This window comes from Camelina sativa, chromosome 10 (genome assembly GCF_030686135.1).
Source record: "Camelina sativa cultivar CO46 ecotype springtype chromosome 10, ASM3068613v1".
In the NCBI taxonomy this organism is placed as follows: Eukaryota; Viridiplantae; Streptophyta; class Magnoliopsida; order Brassicales; family Brassicaceae; genus Camelina; species Camelina sativa.
The window spans coordinates 18,910,612-18,925,920 of record NC_141889.1 but is presented as its reverse complement, the minus strand read 5'-3'; positions in this window follow the sequence as shown (position 1 = coordinate 18,925,920).

Below are 15,309 nucleotides of genomic sequence, written 5' to 3'. Positions count from 1 at the left end.
GGTTTTAGCCTGGTTTCTTGGTTTAAGTTTGTTTTGGGATAAAACGGGTTTAAGTGTTGTCTAAACACTCCAAATTCATCCCGATTGTTCCACATTCTGACCCTATTAATAGTACCAAAGCTATTTACTGCTTCGAATCAATGATTTCTCGGTTTTAGCCTGTTTCAGGACAAAATGGGTAAAAGTGGTGTCTAAACACTCCAAATTCAACCTGAACTCTTATAATTAGTCAAATGTATTGGATTGATACATATTTTGACACTAGAAAGTGTAACATAGCTGTTTACTGCTTTGAATTAATGTATTCTCTCGGTTTTAGCCTGTTTTCTCGGTTTAAGCCTGTTTTGGGATAAAACGGGTTTTAGTGTTGTCTAAACACTCGAAATTCATCATGAACTTTTCCAACTAGTCAATGCATTGGATTTTCACACATTCTGACCCTTAGAATTAGTAACAAAGCTGGTTACTGCTTCGAATCAATGATTTCTCGGTTTTCGCCTGTTTCCGGACAAAATGGGTAAAAGTGGTGTCTAAAAACTCCAAATTCAACCTGAACTCTTATAATTAGTCAAATGTATTGGATTGATACAGATTTTGACTCTAGAAAGTGTAACATAGCTGTTTACTGCTTTGAATCAATGTATTCTCTCGGTTTTAGCCTGTTTTCTCGGTTTAAGCCTGTTTTGGGATAAAACGGGTTTTAGTGTTGTCTAAACACTCGAAATTCATCCTGAACTCTTAGAACTAGTCAATGCATTGGATTTTCACACATTCTGACCCTTAGAAATAGTAACAAAGCTGGTTACTGCTTCGAATCAATGATTTCTCTCGGTTTTACCCCGTTTTCTCGGTTCAAGCATGTTTTGGGATAAAACGGGTTTAAGTGTTGTCTAAACACTCCAAATTCATCCCGAACTCTTACAACTAGTCAAATGCATTGGATTATCACACATTCTGACCGTAGAAGCAGTAACAAAGCTGTTTACTGCTTAGAATCAACGTTTTCTCGGTTTTAGCCTGTTTCGGGACAAAATGGGTAAAAGTGGTGTCTCAACACTCCAAATTCAACCCGAACTCTTATAATTAGTCAAATGCATTGGATTGTTACATTTTTTGACCCTGGAAAGAGTAATATAGCGGTTTACTGCTTTGAATCAATGTTTTCTCTCGGTTTAAGCCTGTTTTGGGATAAAACGGGTTTTAGTGTTGTCTAAACACTCGAAATTCATCCTGAACTCTTAGAACTAGTCAATGCATTGGATTTTCACACATTCTGACCCTTAGAAATAGTAACAAAGCTGGTTACTGCTTCGAATCAATGATTTCTCGGTTTTAGCCTGTATCGGGACAAAATGGGTAAAAGTGGTGTCTAAAAACTCCAAATTCAACCTGAACTCTTATAATTAGTTAAATACATTGGATTGATACATATTATGACCCTAGAAAGAGTAATATAGCGGTTTACTGCTTTGAATCAATGTTTTCTCTCGGTTTTAGCCTGTTTTCTTGGTTTAAGTCTGTTTTGGGATAAAACGGGTTTAAGTGTTGTCTAAACACTCCAAATTCATCCCGATTGTTCCACATTCTGACCCTAGAAATAGTAACAAAGCTATTTACTGCTTCGAATCAATGATTTCTCGGTTTTAGCCTGTTTCAGGACAAAATGGGTAAAAGTGGTGTCTAAACACTCCAAATTCAACCTGAACTCTTATAATTAGTCAAATGTATTGGATTGATACATATTTTGACCCTAGAAAGTGTAACATAGCTGTTTACTGCTTTGAATTAATGTATTCTCTCGGTTTTAGCCTGTTTTCTCGGTTTAAGCCTGTTTTGGGATAAAACGGGTTTTAGTGTTGTCTAAACACTCGAAATTCATCATGAACTTTTCCAACTAGTCAATGCATTGGATTTTCACATATTCTGACCCTTAGAAATAGTAACAAATCTGGTTACTGCTTCGAATCAATGATTTCTCGGTTTTAGCCTGTTTCCAGACAAAATGGGTAAAAGTGGTGTCTAAAAACTCCAAATTCAACCTGAACTCTTATAATTAGTCAAATACATTGGATTGATACATATTTTGACTCTAGAAAGTGTAACATAGCTGTTTACGGCTTTGAATCAATGTATTCTCTTGGTTTTAGCCTGTTTTCTAGGTTTAAGCCGGTTTTGGGATAAAACGGGTTTTAGTGTTGTCTAAACACTCCAAATCCATCCTGAACTCTTAGAACTAGTCAATGCATTGGATTGATACATATTTTGACCCTAGAAAGAGTAACATAGCTGTTTACTGCTTTGAATCAATGTTTTCTCTCGGTTTTACCCCGTTTTCTCGGTTCAAGCATGTTTTGGGATAAAACGGGTTTAAGTGTTGTCTAAACACTCCAAATTCATCCCGAACTCTTACAACTAGTCAAATGCATTGGATTATCACACATTCTGACCGTAGAAGCAGTAACAAAGCTGTTTACTGCTTAGAATCAACGTTTTCTTGGTTTTAGCCCGTTTCGGGACAAAATGGGTAAAAGTGGTGTCTCAACACTCCAAATTCAACCCGAACTCTTATAATTAGTCAAATGCATTGGATTGTTACATATTTTGACCCTAGAAAGAGTAATATAGCGGTTTACTGCTTTGAATCAATGTGTTCTCTCGGTTTAAGCCTGTTTTGGGATAAAACGGGTTTTAGTGTTGTCTAAACACTCGAAATTCATCCTGAACTCTTAGAACTAGTCAATGCATTGGATTTTCACACATTCTGACCCTTAGAAATAGTAACAAAGCTGGTTACTGCTTCGAATCAATGATTTCTCGGTTTTAGCCTGTATCGGGACAAAATGGGTAAAAGTGGTGTCTAAAAACTCCAAATTCAACCTGAACTCTTATAATTAGTTAAATAGATTGGATTGATACATATTATGACCCTAGAAAGAGTAATATAGCGGTTTACTGCTTTGAATCAAAGTTTTCTCTCGGTTTTAGCCTGGTTTCTTGGTTTAAGTTTGTTTTGGGATAAAACGGGTTTAAGTGTTGTCTAAACACTCCAAATTCATCCCGATTGTTCCACATTCTGACCCTATTAATAGTACCAAAGCTATTTACTGCTTCGAATCAATGATTTCTCGGTTTTAGCCTGTTTCAGGACAAAATGGGTAAAAGTGGTGTCTAAACACTCCAAATTCAACCTGAACTCTTATAATTAGTCAAATGTATTGGATTGATACATATTTTGACACTAGAAAGTGTAACATAGCTGTTTACTGCTTTGAATTAATGTATTCTCTCGGTTTTAGCCTGTTTTCTCGGTTTAAGCCTGTTTTGGGATAAAACGGGTTTTAGTGTTGTCTAAACACTCGAAATTCATCATGAACTTTTCCAACTAGTCAATGCATTGGATTTTCACACATTCTGACCCTTAGAATTAGTAACAAAGCTGGTTACTGCTTCGAATCAATGATTTCTCGGTTTTCGCCTGTTTCCGGACAAAATGGGTAAAAGTGGTGTCTAAAAACTCCAAATTCAACCTGAACTCTTATAATTAGTCAAATGTATTGGATTGATACAGATTTTGACTCTAGAAAGTGTAACATAGCTGTTTACTGCTTTGAATTAATGTATTCTCTCGGTTTTAGCCTGTTTTCTCGGTTTAAGCCTGTTTTGGGATAAAACGGGTTTTAGTGTTGTCTAAACACTCGAAATTCATCCTGAACTCTTAGAACTAGTCAATGCATTGGATTTTCACACATTCTGACCCTTAGAAATAGTAACAAAGCTGGTTACTGCTTCGAATCAATGATTTCTCGGTTTTAGCCTGTATCGGGACAAAATGGGTAAAAGTGGTGTCTAAAAACTCCAAATTCAACCTGAACTCTTATAATTAGTTAAATACATTGGATTGATACATATTATGACCCTAGAAAGAGTAATATAGCGGTTTACTGCTTTGAATCAAAGTTTTCTCTCGGTTTTAGCCTGTTTTCTTGGTTTAAGTTTGTTTTGGGATAAAACGGGTTTAATTGTTGTCTAAACACTCCAAATTCATCCCGATTGTTCCACATTCTGACCCTAGAAATAGTAACAAAGCTATTTACTGCTTCGAATCAATGATTTCTCGGTTTTAGCCTGTTTGAGGACAAAATGGGTAAAAGTGGTGTCTAAACACTCCAAATTCAACCTGAACTCTTATAATTAGTCAAATGTATTGGATTGATACATATTTTGACCCTAGAAAATGTAACATAGCTGTTTACCGCTTTGAATTAATGTATTCTCTCGTTTTTAGCCTGTTTTCTCGGTTTAAGCCTGTTTTGGGATAAAACGGGTTTTAATGTTGTCTAAACACTCGAAATTCATCATGAACTTTTCCAACTAGTCAATGCATTGGATTTTCACACATTCTGACCCTTAGAAATAGTAACAAAGCTGGTTACTGCTTCGAATCAATGATTTCTCGGTTTTAGCCTGTTTCCAGACAAAATGGGTAAAAGTGGTGTCTAAAAACTCCAAATTCAACCTGAACTCTTATAATTAGTCAGATACATTGGAATGATACATATTATGACCCTAGAAACAGTAACATAGCTGTTTACGGCTTTGAATCAATGTTTTCTCACGGTTTTACCATGTTTTCTCGGTTTAAGCCGGTTTTGGGATAAAACGGGTTTTAGTGTTGTCTAAACACTCGAAATTCATCCTGAACTCTTAGAACTAGTCAATGCATTGGATTTTCACACATTCTGACCCTTAGAAATAGTAACAAAGCTGGTTACTGCTTCGAATCAATGATTTCTCGGTTTTAGCCTGTTTCAGGACAAAATGGGTAAAAGTGGTGTCTAAACACTCCAAATTCAACCTGAACTCTTATAATTAGTCAAATGTATTGGATTGATACATATTTTGACCCTAGAAAATGTAACATAGCTGTTTACTGCTTTGAATTAATGTATTCTCTCGTTTTTAGCCTGTTTTCTCGGTTTAAGCCTGTTTTGGGATAAAACGGGTTTTAGTGTTGTCTAAACACTCGAAATTCATCATGAACTTTTCCAACTAGTCAATGCATTGGATTTTCACACATTCTGACCCTTAGAAATAGTAACAAAGCTGGTTACTGCTTCGAATCAATGATTTCTCGGTTTTAGCCTGTTTCCAGACAAAATGGGTAAGAGTGGTGTCTAAAAACTCCAAATTCAACCTGAACTCTTATAATTAGTCAGATACATTGGAATGATACATATTATGACCCTAGAAACAGTAACATAGCTGTTTACGGCTTTGAATCAATGTTTTCTCACGGTTTTACCATGTTTTCTCGGTTTAAGCCGGTTTTGGGATAAAACGGGTTTTAGTGTTGTCTAAACACTCCAAATCCATCCTGAACTCTTAAAACTAGTCAATGCATTGGATTGATACATATTTTGACCCTAGAAAGAGTAACATAGCTGTTTACTGCTTTGAATCAATGTTTTCTCTCGGTTTTACCCCGTTTTCTCGGTTCAAGCATGTTTTGGGATAAAACGGGTTTAAGTGTTGTCTAAACACTCCAAATTCATCCCGAACTCTTACAACTAGTCAAATGCATTGGATTATCACACATTCTGACCCTAGAAGCAGTAACAAAGCTGTTTACTGCTTAGAATCAACGTTTTCTTGGTTTTAGCCCGTTTCGGGACAAAATGGGTAAAAGTGGTGTCTCAACACTCCAAATTCAACCCGAACTCTTATAATTAGTCAAATGCATTGGATTGTTACATATTTTGACCCTAGAAAGAGTAATATAGCGGTTTACTGCTTTGAATCAATGTGTTCTCTCGGTTTAAGCCTGTTTTGGGATAAAACGGGTTTTAGTGTTGTCTAAACACTCGAAATTCATCCTGAACTCTTAGAACTAGTCAATGCATTGGATTTTCACACATTCTGACCCTTAGAAATAGTAACAAAGCTGGTTACTGCTTCGAATCAATGATTTCTCGGTTTTAGCCTGTATCGGGACAAAATGGGTAAAAGTGGTGTCTAAAAACTCCAAATTCAACCTGAACTCTTATAATTAGTTAAATACATTGGATTGATACATATTATGACCCTAGAAAGAGTAATATAGCGGTTTACTGCTTTGAATCAAAGTTTTCTCTCGGTTTTAGCCTGTTTTCTTGGTTTAAGTTTGTTTTGGGATAAAACGGGTTTAATTGTTGTCTAAACACTCCAAATTCATCCCGATTGTTCCACATTCTGACCCTAGAAATAGTAACAAAGCTATTTACTGCTTTGAATCAATGATTTCTCGGTTTTAGCCTGTTTCAGGACAAAATGGGTAAAAGTGGTGTCTAAACACTCCAAATTCAACCTGAACTCTTATAATTAGTCAAATGTATTGGATTGATACATATTTTGACCCTAGAAAATGTAACATAGCTGTTTACCGCTTTGAATTAATGTATTCTCTCGTTTTTAGCCTGTTTTCTCGGTTTAAGCCTGTTTTGGGATAAAACGGGTTTTAATGTTGTCTAAACACTCGAAATTCATCATGAACTTTTCCAACTAGTCAATGCATTGGATTTTCACACATTCTGACCCTTAGAAATAGTAACAAAGCTGGTTACTGCTTCGAATCAATGATTTCTCGGTTTTAGCCTGTTTCCAGACAAAATGGGTAAAAGTGGTGTCTAAAAACTCCAAATTCAACCTGAACTCTTATAATTAGTCAGATACATTGGAATGATACATATTATGACCCTAGAAACAGTAACATAGCTGTTTACGGCTTTGAATCAATGTTTTCTCACGGTTTTACCATGTTTTCTCGGTTTAAGCTGGTTTTGGGATAAAACGGGTTTTAGTGTTGTCTAAACACTCGAAATTCATCCTGAACTCTTAGAACTAGTCAATGCATTGGATTTTCACACATTCTGACCCTTAGAAATAGTAACAAAGCTGGTTACTGCTTCGAATCAATGATTTCTCGGTTTTAGCCTGTTTCAGGACAAAATGGGTAAAAGTGGTGTCTAAACACTCCAAATTCAACCTGAACTCTTATAATTAGTCAAATGTATTGGATTGATACATATTTTGACCCTAGAAAATGTAACATAGCTGTTTACTGCTTTGAATTAATGTATTCTCTCGTTTTTAGCCTGTTTTCTCGGTTTAAGCCTGTTTTGGGATAAAACGGGTTTTAGTGTTGTCTAAACACTCGAAATTCATCATGAACTTTTCCAAATAGTCAATGCATTGGATTTTCACACATTCTGACCCTTAGAAATAGTAACAAAGCTGGTTACTCCTTCGAATCAATGATTTCTCGGTTTTAGCCTGTTTCCAGACAAAATGGGTAAGAGTGGTGTCTAAAAACTCCAAATTCAACCTGAACTCTTATAATTAGTCAGATACATTGGAATGATACATATTATGACCCTAGAAACAGTAACATAGCTGTTTACGGCTTTGAATCAATGTTTTCTCACGGTTTTACCATGTTTTCTCGGTTTAAGCCGGTTTTGGGATAAAACGGGCTTTAGTGTTGTCTAAACACTCCAAATCCATCCTGAACTCTTAGAACTAGTCAATGCATTGGATTGTTACATATTTTGACCCTAGAAAGAGTAACATAGCTGTTTACTGCTTTGAATCAATGTTTTCTCTCGGTTTTACCCCGTTTTCTCGGTTCAAGCATGTTTTGGGATAAAACGGGTTTAAGTGTTGTCTAAACACTCCAAATTCATCCCGAACTCTTACAACTAGTCAAATGCATTGGATTATCACACATTCTGACCCTAGAAGCAGTAACAAAGCTGTTTACTGCTTAGAATCAACGTTTTCTTGGTTTTAGCCCGTTTCGGGACAAAATGGGTAAAAGTGGTGTCTCAACACTCCAAATTCAACCCGAACTCTTATAATTAGTCAAATGCATTGGATTGTTACATATTTTGACCCTAGAAAGAGTAATATAGCGGTTTACTGCTTTGAATCAATGTGTTCTCTCGGTTTAAGCCTGTTTTGGGATAAAACGGGTTTTAGTGTTGTCTAAACACTCGAAATTCATCCTGAACTCTTAGAACTAGTCAATGCATTGGATTTTCACACATTCTGACCCTTAGAAATAGTAACAAAGCTGGTTACTGCTTCGAATCAATGATTTCTCGGTTTTAGCCTGTATCGGGACAAAATGGGTAAAAGTGGTGTCTAAAAACTCCAAATTCAACCTGAACTCTTATAATTAGTTAAATACATTGGATTGATACATATTATGACCCTAGAAAGAGTAATATAGCGGTTTACTGCTTTGAATCAATGTTTTCTCTCGGTTTTAGCTTGTTTTCTTGGTTTAAGTCTGTTTTGGGATAAAACGGGTTTAAGTGTTGTCTAAACACTCCAAATTCATCCCGATTGTTCCACATTCTGACCCTAGAAATAGTAACAAAGCTATTTACTGCTTCAAATCAATGATTTCTCGGTTTTAGCCTGTTTCAGGACAAAATGGGTAAAAGTGGTGTCTAAACACTCCAAATTCAACCTGAACTCTTATAATTAGTCAAATGTATTAGATTGATACATATTTTGACCCTAGAAAGTGTAACATAGCTGTTTACTGCTTTGAATTAATGTATTCTCTCGGTTTTAGCCTGTTTTCTCAGTTTAAGCCTGTTTTGGGATAAAACGGGTTTTAGTGTTGTCTAAACACTCGAAATTCATCATGAACTTTTCCAACTAGTCAATGCATTCGATTTTCACACATTCTGACCCTTAGAAATAGTAACAAAGCTGGTTACTGCTTCGAATCAATGATTTCTCGGTTTTAGCCTGTTTCCGGACAAAATGGGTAAAAGTGGTGTCTAAAAACTCCAAATTCAACCTGAACTCTTATAATTAGTTAGATACATTGGAATGATACATATTATTATTGACCATGGCCGTTTATGTGATAGGCCGACCATGGCCGTTTATGTGATAGGCCGTCCGTACGATCAGGATAGCCTAGGCCATAAGGCCATCAGGCCATAAGGCCATCAGGCCATGAAGTGAGAAATAAGGAAGAGGTGGCCCTAGAAGCCCACTAGAAAGAAGGATCTCGAATGGAGGAAGAATCACGTGTGCATTTGGTGGCTTGGTGGTTGATTTCACAATTCAAACCAACAAGGACATGTCGCTTTCACCTCATTAATGTTGGACCATGGACCTCATTAAGTGGCTCTCTCCCTCTCTCTTGTGCCTAACGGCTAATTCTTCTTGTTCTCACTATATCTAGTCTTGTAAACAACATAAGAAACATTCTATTCTAATCTATTCGATTATTCTCTTTGTTACACACTTATCTCTCTCTTTTATTTAACCTTACAACATCAAAACCTCTCTTATTCTCTTAAGTCTTCCGCTTATTCTAACATGGTATCAGAGCTAGGTTTTTGTTCTTGACAATCTACTCTCCTATTCTTCCATTCTTCATCTTTGTTCACTTGTTTCTTAGTCTTTTCTTCTTTTATTCTCCGGGTAAACGGTTTATCCAACGGTCCATAGCATTTAAACCATGGAAAACACCAAACCCATTCTTACTCCCATTGTTCTTAAGGGAACAAACTACCTGCTATGGACAAGAACCACAAGAACTGCCCTTGGAGGTCGTGGTCTTTGGAATCATGTCGAAACTGACTATGTTCCAAAGCAAAACCTCAAAGGAGAAGATGAAGGCGCTTCCGAGGTGGAAGTAGAGGAAGAGAGTGAGAGGAAGTCCAAGTGGTTTCAAGAAGACCAAGTTGTTCTATCTGTCCTCCAAAACTCTCTTGACACATCAATCCTTGACGCCTACTCCTATTGTGAAACGGCCAAGGAGCTTTGGGAAACACTTAAAAGTGTTTATGGTAATGTATCTAACTTGACTAGAGTCTTTGAAGTCAAGAAGGCTATAAATGAGCTCAATCAAGATGATGTGGAGTTCACTAAACATCTTGGGAAGTTTAGAGCACTATGGTCTGAACTTGACATGTTACGGCCAAGTACACTCGATCCAATGGTGCTGACCGAAAAGAAGGAGCAAGACAAGGTCTTTGGACTTCTCCTTACCTTAAACCCATCTTTCAATGACCTCTTGAAGCACATCCTCAGGGCTGAGAAGCTACCCTCCTTTGAAGACATCTGCTCTCAAATCCAAAGAGAACAAGGATCGTTTGACCTGTTTAGCGGCAAGGGGGAGCTTGTTACAGCTAACAAAGGAGTGTACAAACAAGAGGATAGGAAGGTGTGGATATGTGACCATTGCAAGAAGCGAGGTCATATGAAAGACAAGTGCTGGATTCTCCATCCCCATCTCAAACCGGCCAAGGTTAAGGCTAACCTATCAAAGGAAGCATCTAATGACAAGGGAGCCGGTTCATCTAAGCAAGGAGATGAGGCGGCCATGACCGCAGCCTATGGAGAAGTAGTGAGGAAATCAGACCTAGAAGCACTCATTCGCTCCATTGCTTCACTCAAAGAGTCTGGTATCTCTCTCTTTACCTCTAAACCGAGTAAATCTCTTGTTGTTGACTCAGGGGCTTCTCATCACATGATTAGTAACCCTAGTTTAATTAACAACATAAAACCGGCTTTAGGGAATGTTATTATTGCTAATGGAGAACAAATACCTGTGAAAGGGATAGGGGAATTGAAACTATTTGATAAGACCTCAAAAGCTTTCTTTATGCCTACCTTCACTTCTAATCTTCTATCAGTTAAGAGGGCTACTAATGATTTGAATTGTTATGCAATCTTTGGTCCTAATAGTGTTTCTTTTCAGGATATTGAGACTGGGAAAGTTCTTGGAGAAGGACAAGGAAATGGAGATCTTTATGTCCTAGAGAAACCCTCACCTAGCTTATCTACTTCTATTAAGTCTTGTTTTGTTGTTAATTCGGACAGTGTGTGGCATGCTAGACTAGGCCATCCTCACTCAAGGGCTCTTGCTTTAATGTTACCAAATGTTTCTTTTGATAATTCAATGTGTGAGTCTTGTATTCTTGGTAAACATTGCAAATCTATTTTCCCTAAGTCCAATACTATTTATGAGCATTGCTTTGATCTAGTGCATTCTGATGTGTGGACCTCACCATGTCTTTCTAGAGATAATAACAAATACTTTGTGACTTTTATTGATGAAAAATCTAAGTATACATGGATTACTTTGTTACCTTCAAAGGATAGAGTATTTGATGCATTCATAAATTTCCAAAATTATGTTACTAATCATTTCAATGCTAAAATTAAGATACTTAGGTCAGACAATGGTGGAGAATATACAAGTCACAAGTTCAAAGAACACTTGGCTAAGCATGGCATTTTACACCAAACCAGCTGTCCATATACACCCCAACAAAATGGTGTGGCCGAGAGGAAGAACAGACACCTCATGGAGGTCGCACGGTCCATGATGTTCCACTCACATGTGACAGATATTGGGGCGATGCCGTGCTGATGGCGTGTTACTTGATTAATCGAACACCAACCAAAGTCCTTAGTGACTTGTCACCGTTTGAGGTATTGAACAAATTTAAACCATCCCTAGATCACTTACGCGTATTCGGTTGTGTTTGTTTCGTGTTTGTACCAGGGGAACAGCGGAGTAAGCTTGATCCTAAAAGCGTGAGGTGCATGTTCATTGGCTATTCCACGACTCAAAAGGGATACAAGTGCTATGATCCAACGACAAGTCATTTGTATGTTTCTCGAGATGTTCGCTTCATGGAAAATGTGGGCTATTTTGACAACAAGGACTGGAACAGCCTCAAAGACCTCTCCTCCTCACCTAATGACCGGGCCTCTAGCCTAAAATTCCTCCTCGACCACCTTGGGAATTCATCTCCACCGATGGCCCCTACACGGCTTGAGTCAAGTCCAACCAGTACAGAGAATGGACCGGACCTCGCGGCCGTCCCCGAGGATGAATTACCTTCATATGAATTACCGTCCCCGAGGACGAATTACCTTCAAGTCCAACCAGATCATGCTCCTCCTGTGCCAACTTCGCCGGCCGGACCCCATGCTGTCTCCTTAACACCTACTGTGGACCACCGGGAAGAGGCTTCCACGGCCAGTGACACGGTTGACGTACAACCAATAGAACTGCCTTCTCAACCGGGTCTACGCCGAAGTGAACGTGTTCGATCTCACCCGTCCACATGGAAGGACAAACGAGTCTACTACAACAGCCAGGCCGTTGCACATCCTATTCAGGCCGTTTGTTCGCTTGAGCTGCTTCCGGTCGAGAACCAAGCTTTCTTTGGCCAAGTCGATGCTCATTGGGTTCCTCAAACTTATGATGAGGCTAAGGCACACCAAGAGTGGTTAGCTGCTGTCCAAGACGAAACTGGTGCCATGATCAGGAACCACACGTGGGATGAGGCTGACCTTCCCAAGGGTAAAAAGGTTGTGAGCTCCAAATGGGTCTTCACCATCAAGTTCTTGAGTACAGGCGCCATTGAACGCCACAAGGCTCGACTGGTCGCCCGAGGTTTTACCCAAACATATGGTGATGACTACACGGAGACATTTGCCCCGGTGGCCAAGCTCCATACGGTTCGGGTCGTTCTCTCTCTCGCGGTCAACCTCTCGTGGGATCTGTGGCAAATGGATGTCAAAAATGCCTTTCTCCAAGGCGAATTGGACGAAGAGGTTTATATGACGCCTCCTCCGGGCCTTGAAGACTTGGTTGCTCCCGGGAAAGTCTTAAGGCTGCGCAAGGTCATCTATGGCCTCAAGCAGTCTCTGCGGGCCTGGTACCATAAGCTGAGCTCCACCCTCAAAACTCACGGTTTTAGGCGATCAGAGGCCGATCACACCCTTTTTACGCTTCAAACATCCCTTGGCCTGGTCGTGGCCCTTATCTATGTCGACGACATTATTGTGACTGGTGATGATAAAGCTGGCATTGCAGACACCAAGCAATCTCTCAAGTCTGCATTTGAGATCAAGGACCTCGGCGAGCTCAAATACTTCCTTGGGATTGAAATCTGTCGCTCTCCGGAGGGACTCTTTCTTTCCCAACGCAAGTATACTCTTGACTTGCTAGCTGAAACCGGTAAGCTTGGTGTGTCTCCGGCGGCTACACCACTAGCTGAGGACTACCAGCTCAAGCGAAAGGGGGAGAGCATTAGGGCAAAAGAAGGCAAGCCGCGAGAGCCCATGGACGAACCATTCCCGGATGTCACATGCTATCGCCGGCTTGTAGGTTAGTTAATATATCTTACCATCACGCGACCTGACATATGTTATGCTGTGAACCAGGTTAGTCAGCACATGAAGGCTCCAAGCAAGTATCAATGGAGCATGGTCGAAAGAATTCTAAGCTATCTCAAAGGCAGTCCGGGTCAAGGCATTTGGATGGGCAAGAATGATAATACTGAACTAGTAGGCTATTGTGATGCGGACTACAATGGGGATACTTTAGATAGGAGGTCAACCACTGGATATTGTACCTTGATCGGTGGGAACCTAGTTACATGGAAGTCAAAGAAGCAGAAGGTGGTATCTTGCTCAAGCGCCGAAGCCGAGTATCGAGCAATGAGGAAGCTAACCAACGAGTTGACTTGGTTGAAGGGGCTTCTCAAGGATCTTGGTATTGACTCAAAACAACCGATTACGATGCATTGTGACAATGAGGCTGCAATCCACATAGCCACCAACTCTGTCTTCCATGAGAGAACCAAGCACATTGAAAGTGATTGCCACAAAGTTAGGGAGAAGATTGAGGAAGGAGTTATACTACCGTGTCACACTCGGAGTCAAGATCAGTTGGCCGATATCTTCACCAAATCTGCAAGTCCTAAGGTTTGTGACTACATTCATACCAAACTTGGGCTTGTAGACATTACAAGACCTTGATCGACTCCTCTAATCCGTGGACAGCACACTCTTTTTCCCTTGACTTAGTTTTGTCCCATGAGGTTTTCTAAACCAAGGTTTTTAATGAGGTGCTGCTTCACGGGTTCCAAGCTTAGCCAATTCATTCGGCTAAGCTTGAGGGGGAGTATTGACCATGGCCGTTTATGTGATAGGCCGACCATGGCCGTTTATGTGATAGGCCGTCCGTACGGTCAGGATAGCCTAGGCCATAAGGCCATCAGGCCATGAAGTGAGAAATAAGGAAGAGGTGGCCCTAGAAGCCCACTAGAAAGAAGGATCTCGAATGGAGGAAGAATCACATGTGCATTTGGTGGCTTGGTGGTTGATTCCACAATTCAAACCAACAAGGACATGTCGCTTTCACCTCATTAATGTTGGACCATGGACCACACAAGTGGCTCTCTCCCTCTCTCTTGTGCCTAACGGCTAATTCTTCTTGTTCTCACTATATCTAGTCTTGTAAACAACAAAAGAAACATTCTATTCTAATCTATTCAATTATTCTCTTTGTTACACACTTATCTCTCTCTTTTATTTAACCTTACAACATCAAAACCTCTCTTATTCTCTTAAGTCTTCCGCTTATTCTAACAATTATGACCCTAGAAATAGTAACATAGCTGTTTACGGCTTTGAATCAATGTTTTCTCACGGTTTTACCATGTTTTCTCGGTTTAAGCCGATTTTGGGATAAAACGGGTTTTAGTGTTGTCTAAACACTCGAAATTCATCCCAAACTCTTAGCACTAGTCAATGCATTGGATTTTCACACATTCTGCCCCTTAGAAATAGTAACAAATCTGGTTACTGCTTCGAATCAATGATTTCTTGGTTTTAGCCTGTTTCGGGACAAAATGGGTAAAAGTGGTGTCTAAAAACTCCAAATTCAACCTGAACTCTTATAATTAGTCAAATACATTGGATTGATACATATTATGACCCTAGAAAGAGTAATATAGCGGTTTACTGCTTTGAATCAATGTTTTCTCTCGGTTTTAGCCTGTTTTCTCGGTTTAAGCTTGTTTTGGGATAAAACGGGTTTAAGTGTTCTCTAAACACTCCAAATTCATCCCGAACTCTTATAATTAGTCAAATGTATTGGATTGATACATATTTTGACCCTAGAAAGAGTAACATAACTGTTTACTGCTTTGAATCAATGTTTTCTCTCGGTTTTACCCCGTTTTCTCGGTTCAAGCATGTTTTGGGATAAAATGGGTTTAAGTGTTGTCTAAACACTCCAAATTTATCCCGAACTCTTAAAACTAGTCAAATGCATTGGATTGTCACACATTCTGCCCATAGAAACAGTAACAAAGCTGTTTACTGCTTAGAATAAACGTTTTCTCGGTTTTAGGCTGTTTTAGGACAAAATGGGTAAAAGTGGTGTCTAAACACTCCAAATTCAACCTGAACTATTATCATTAGTCAAATGCATTGGAT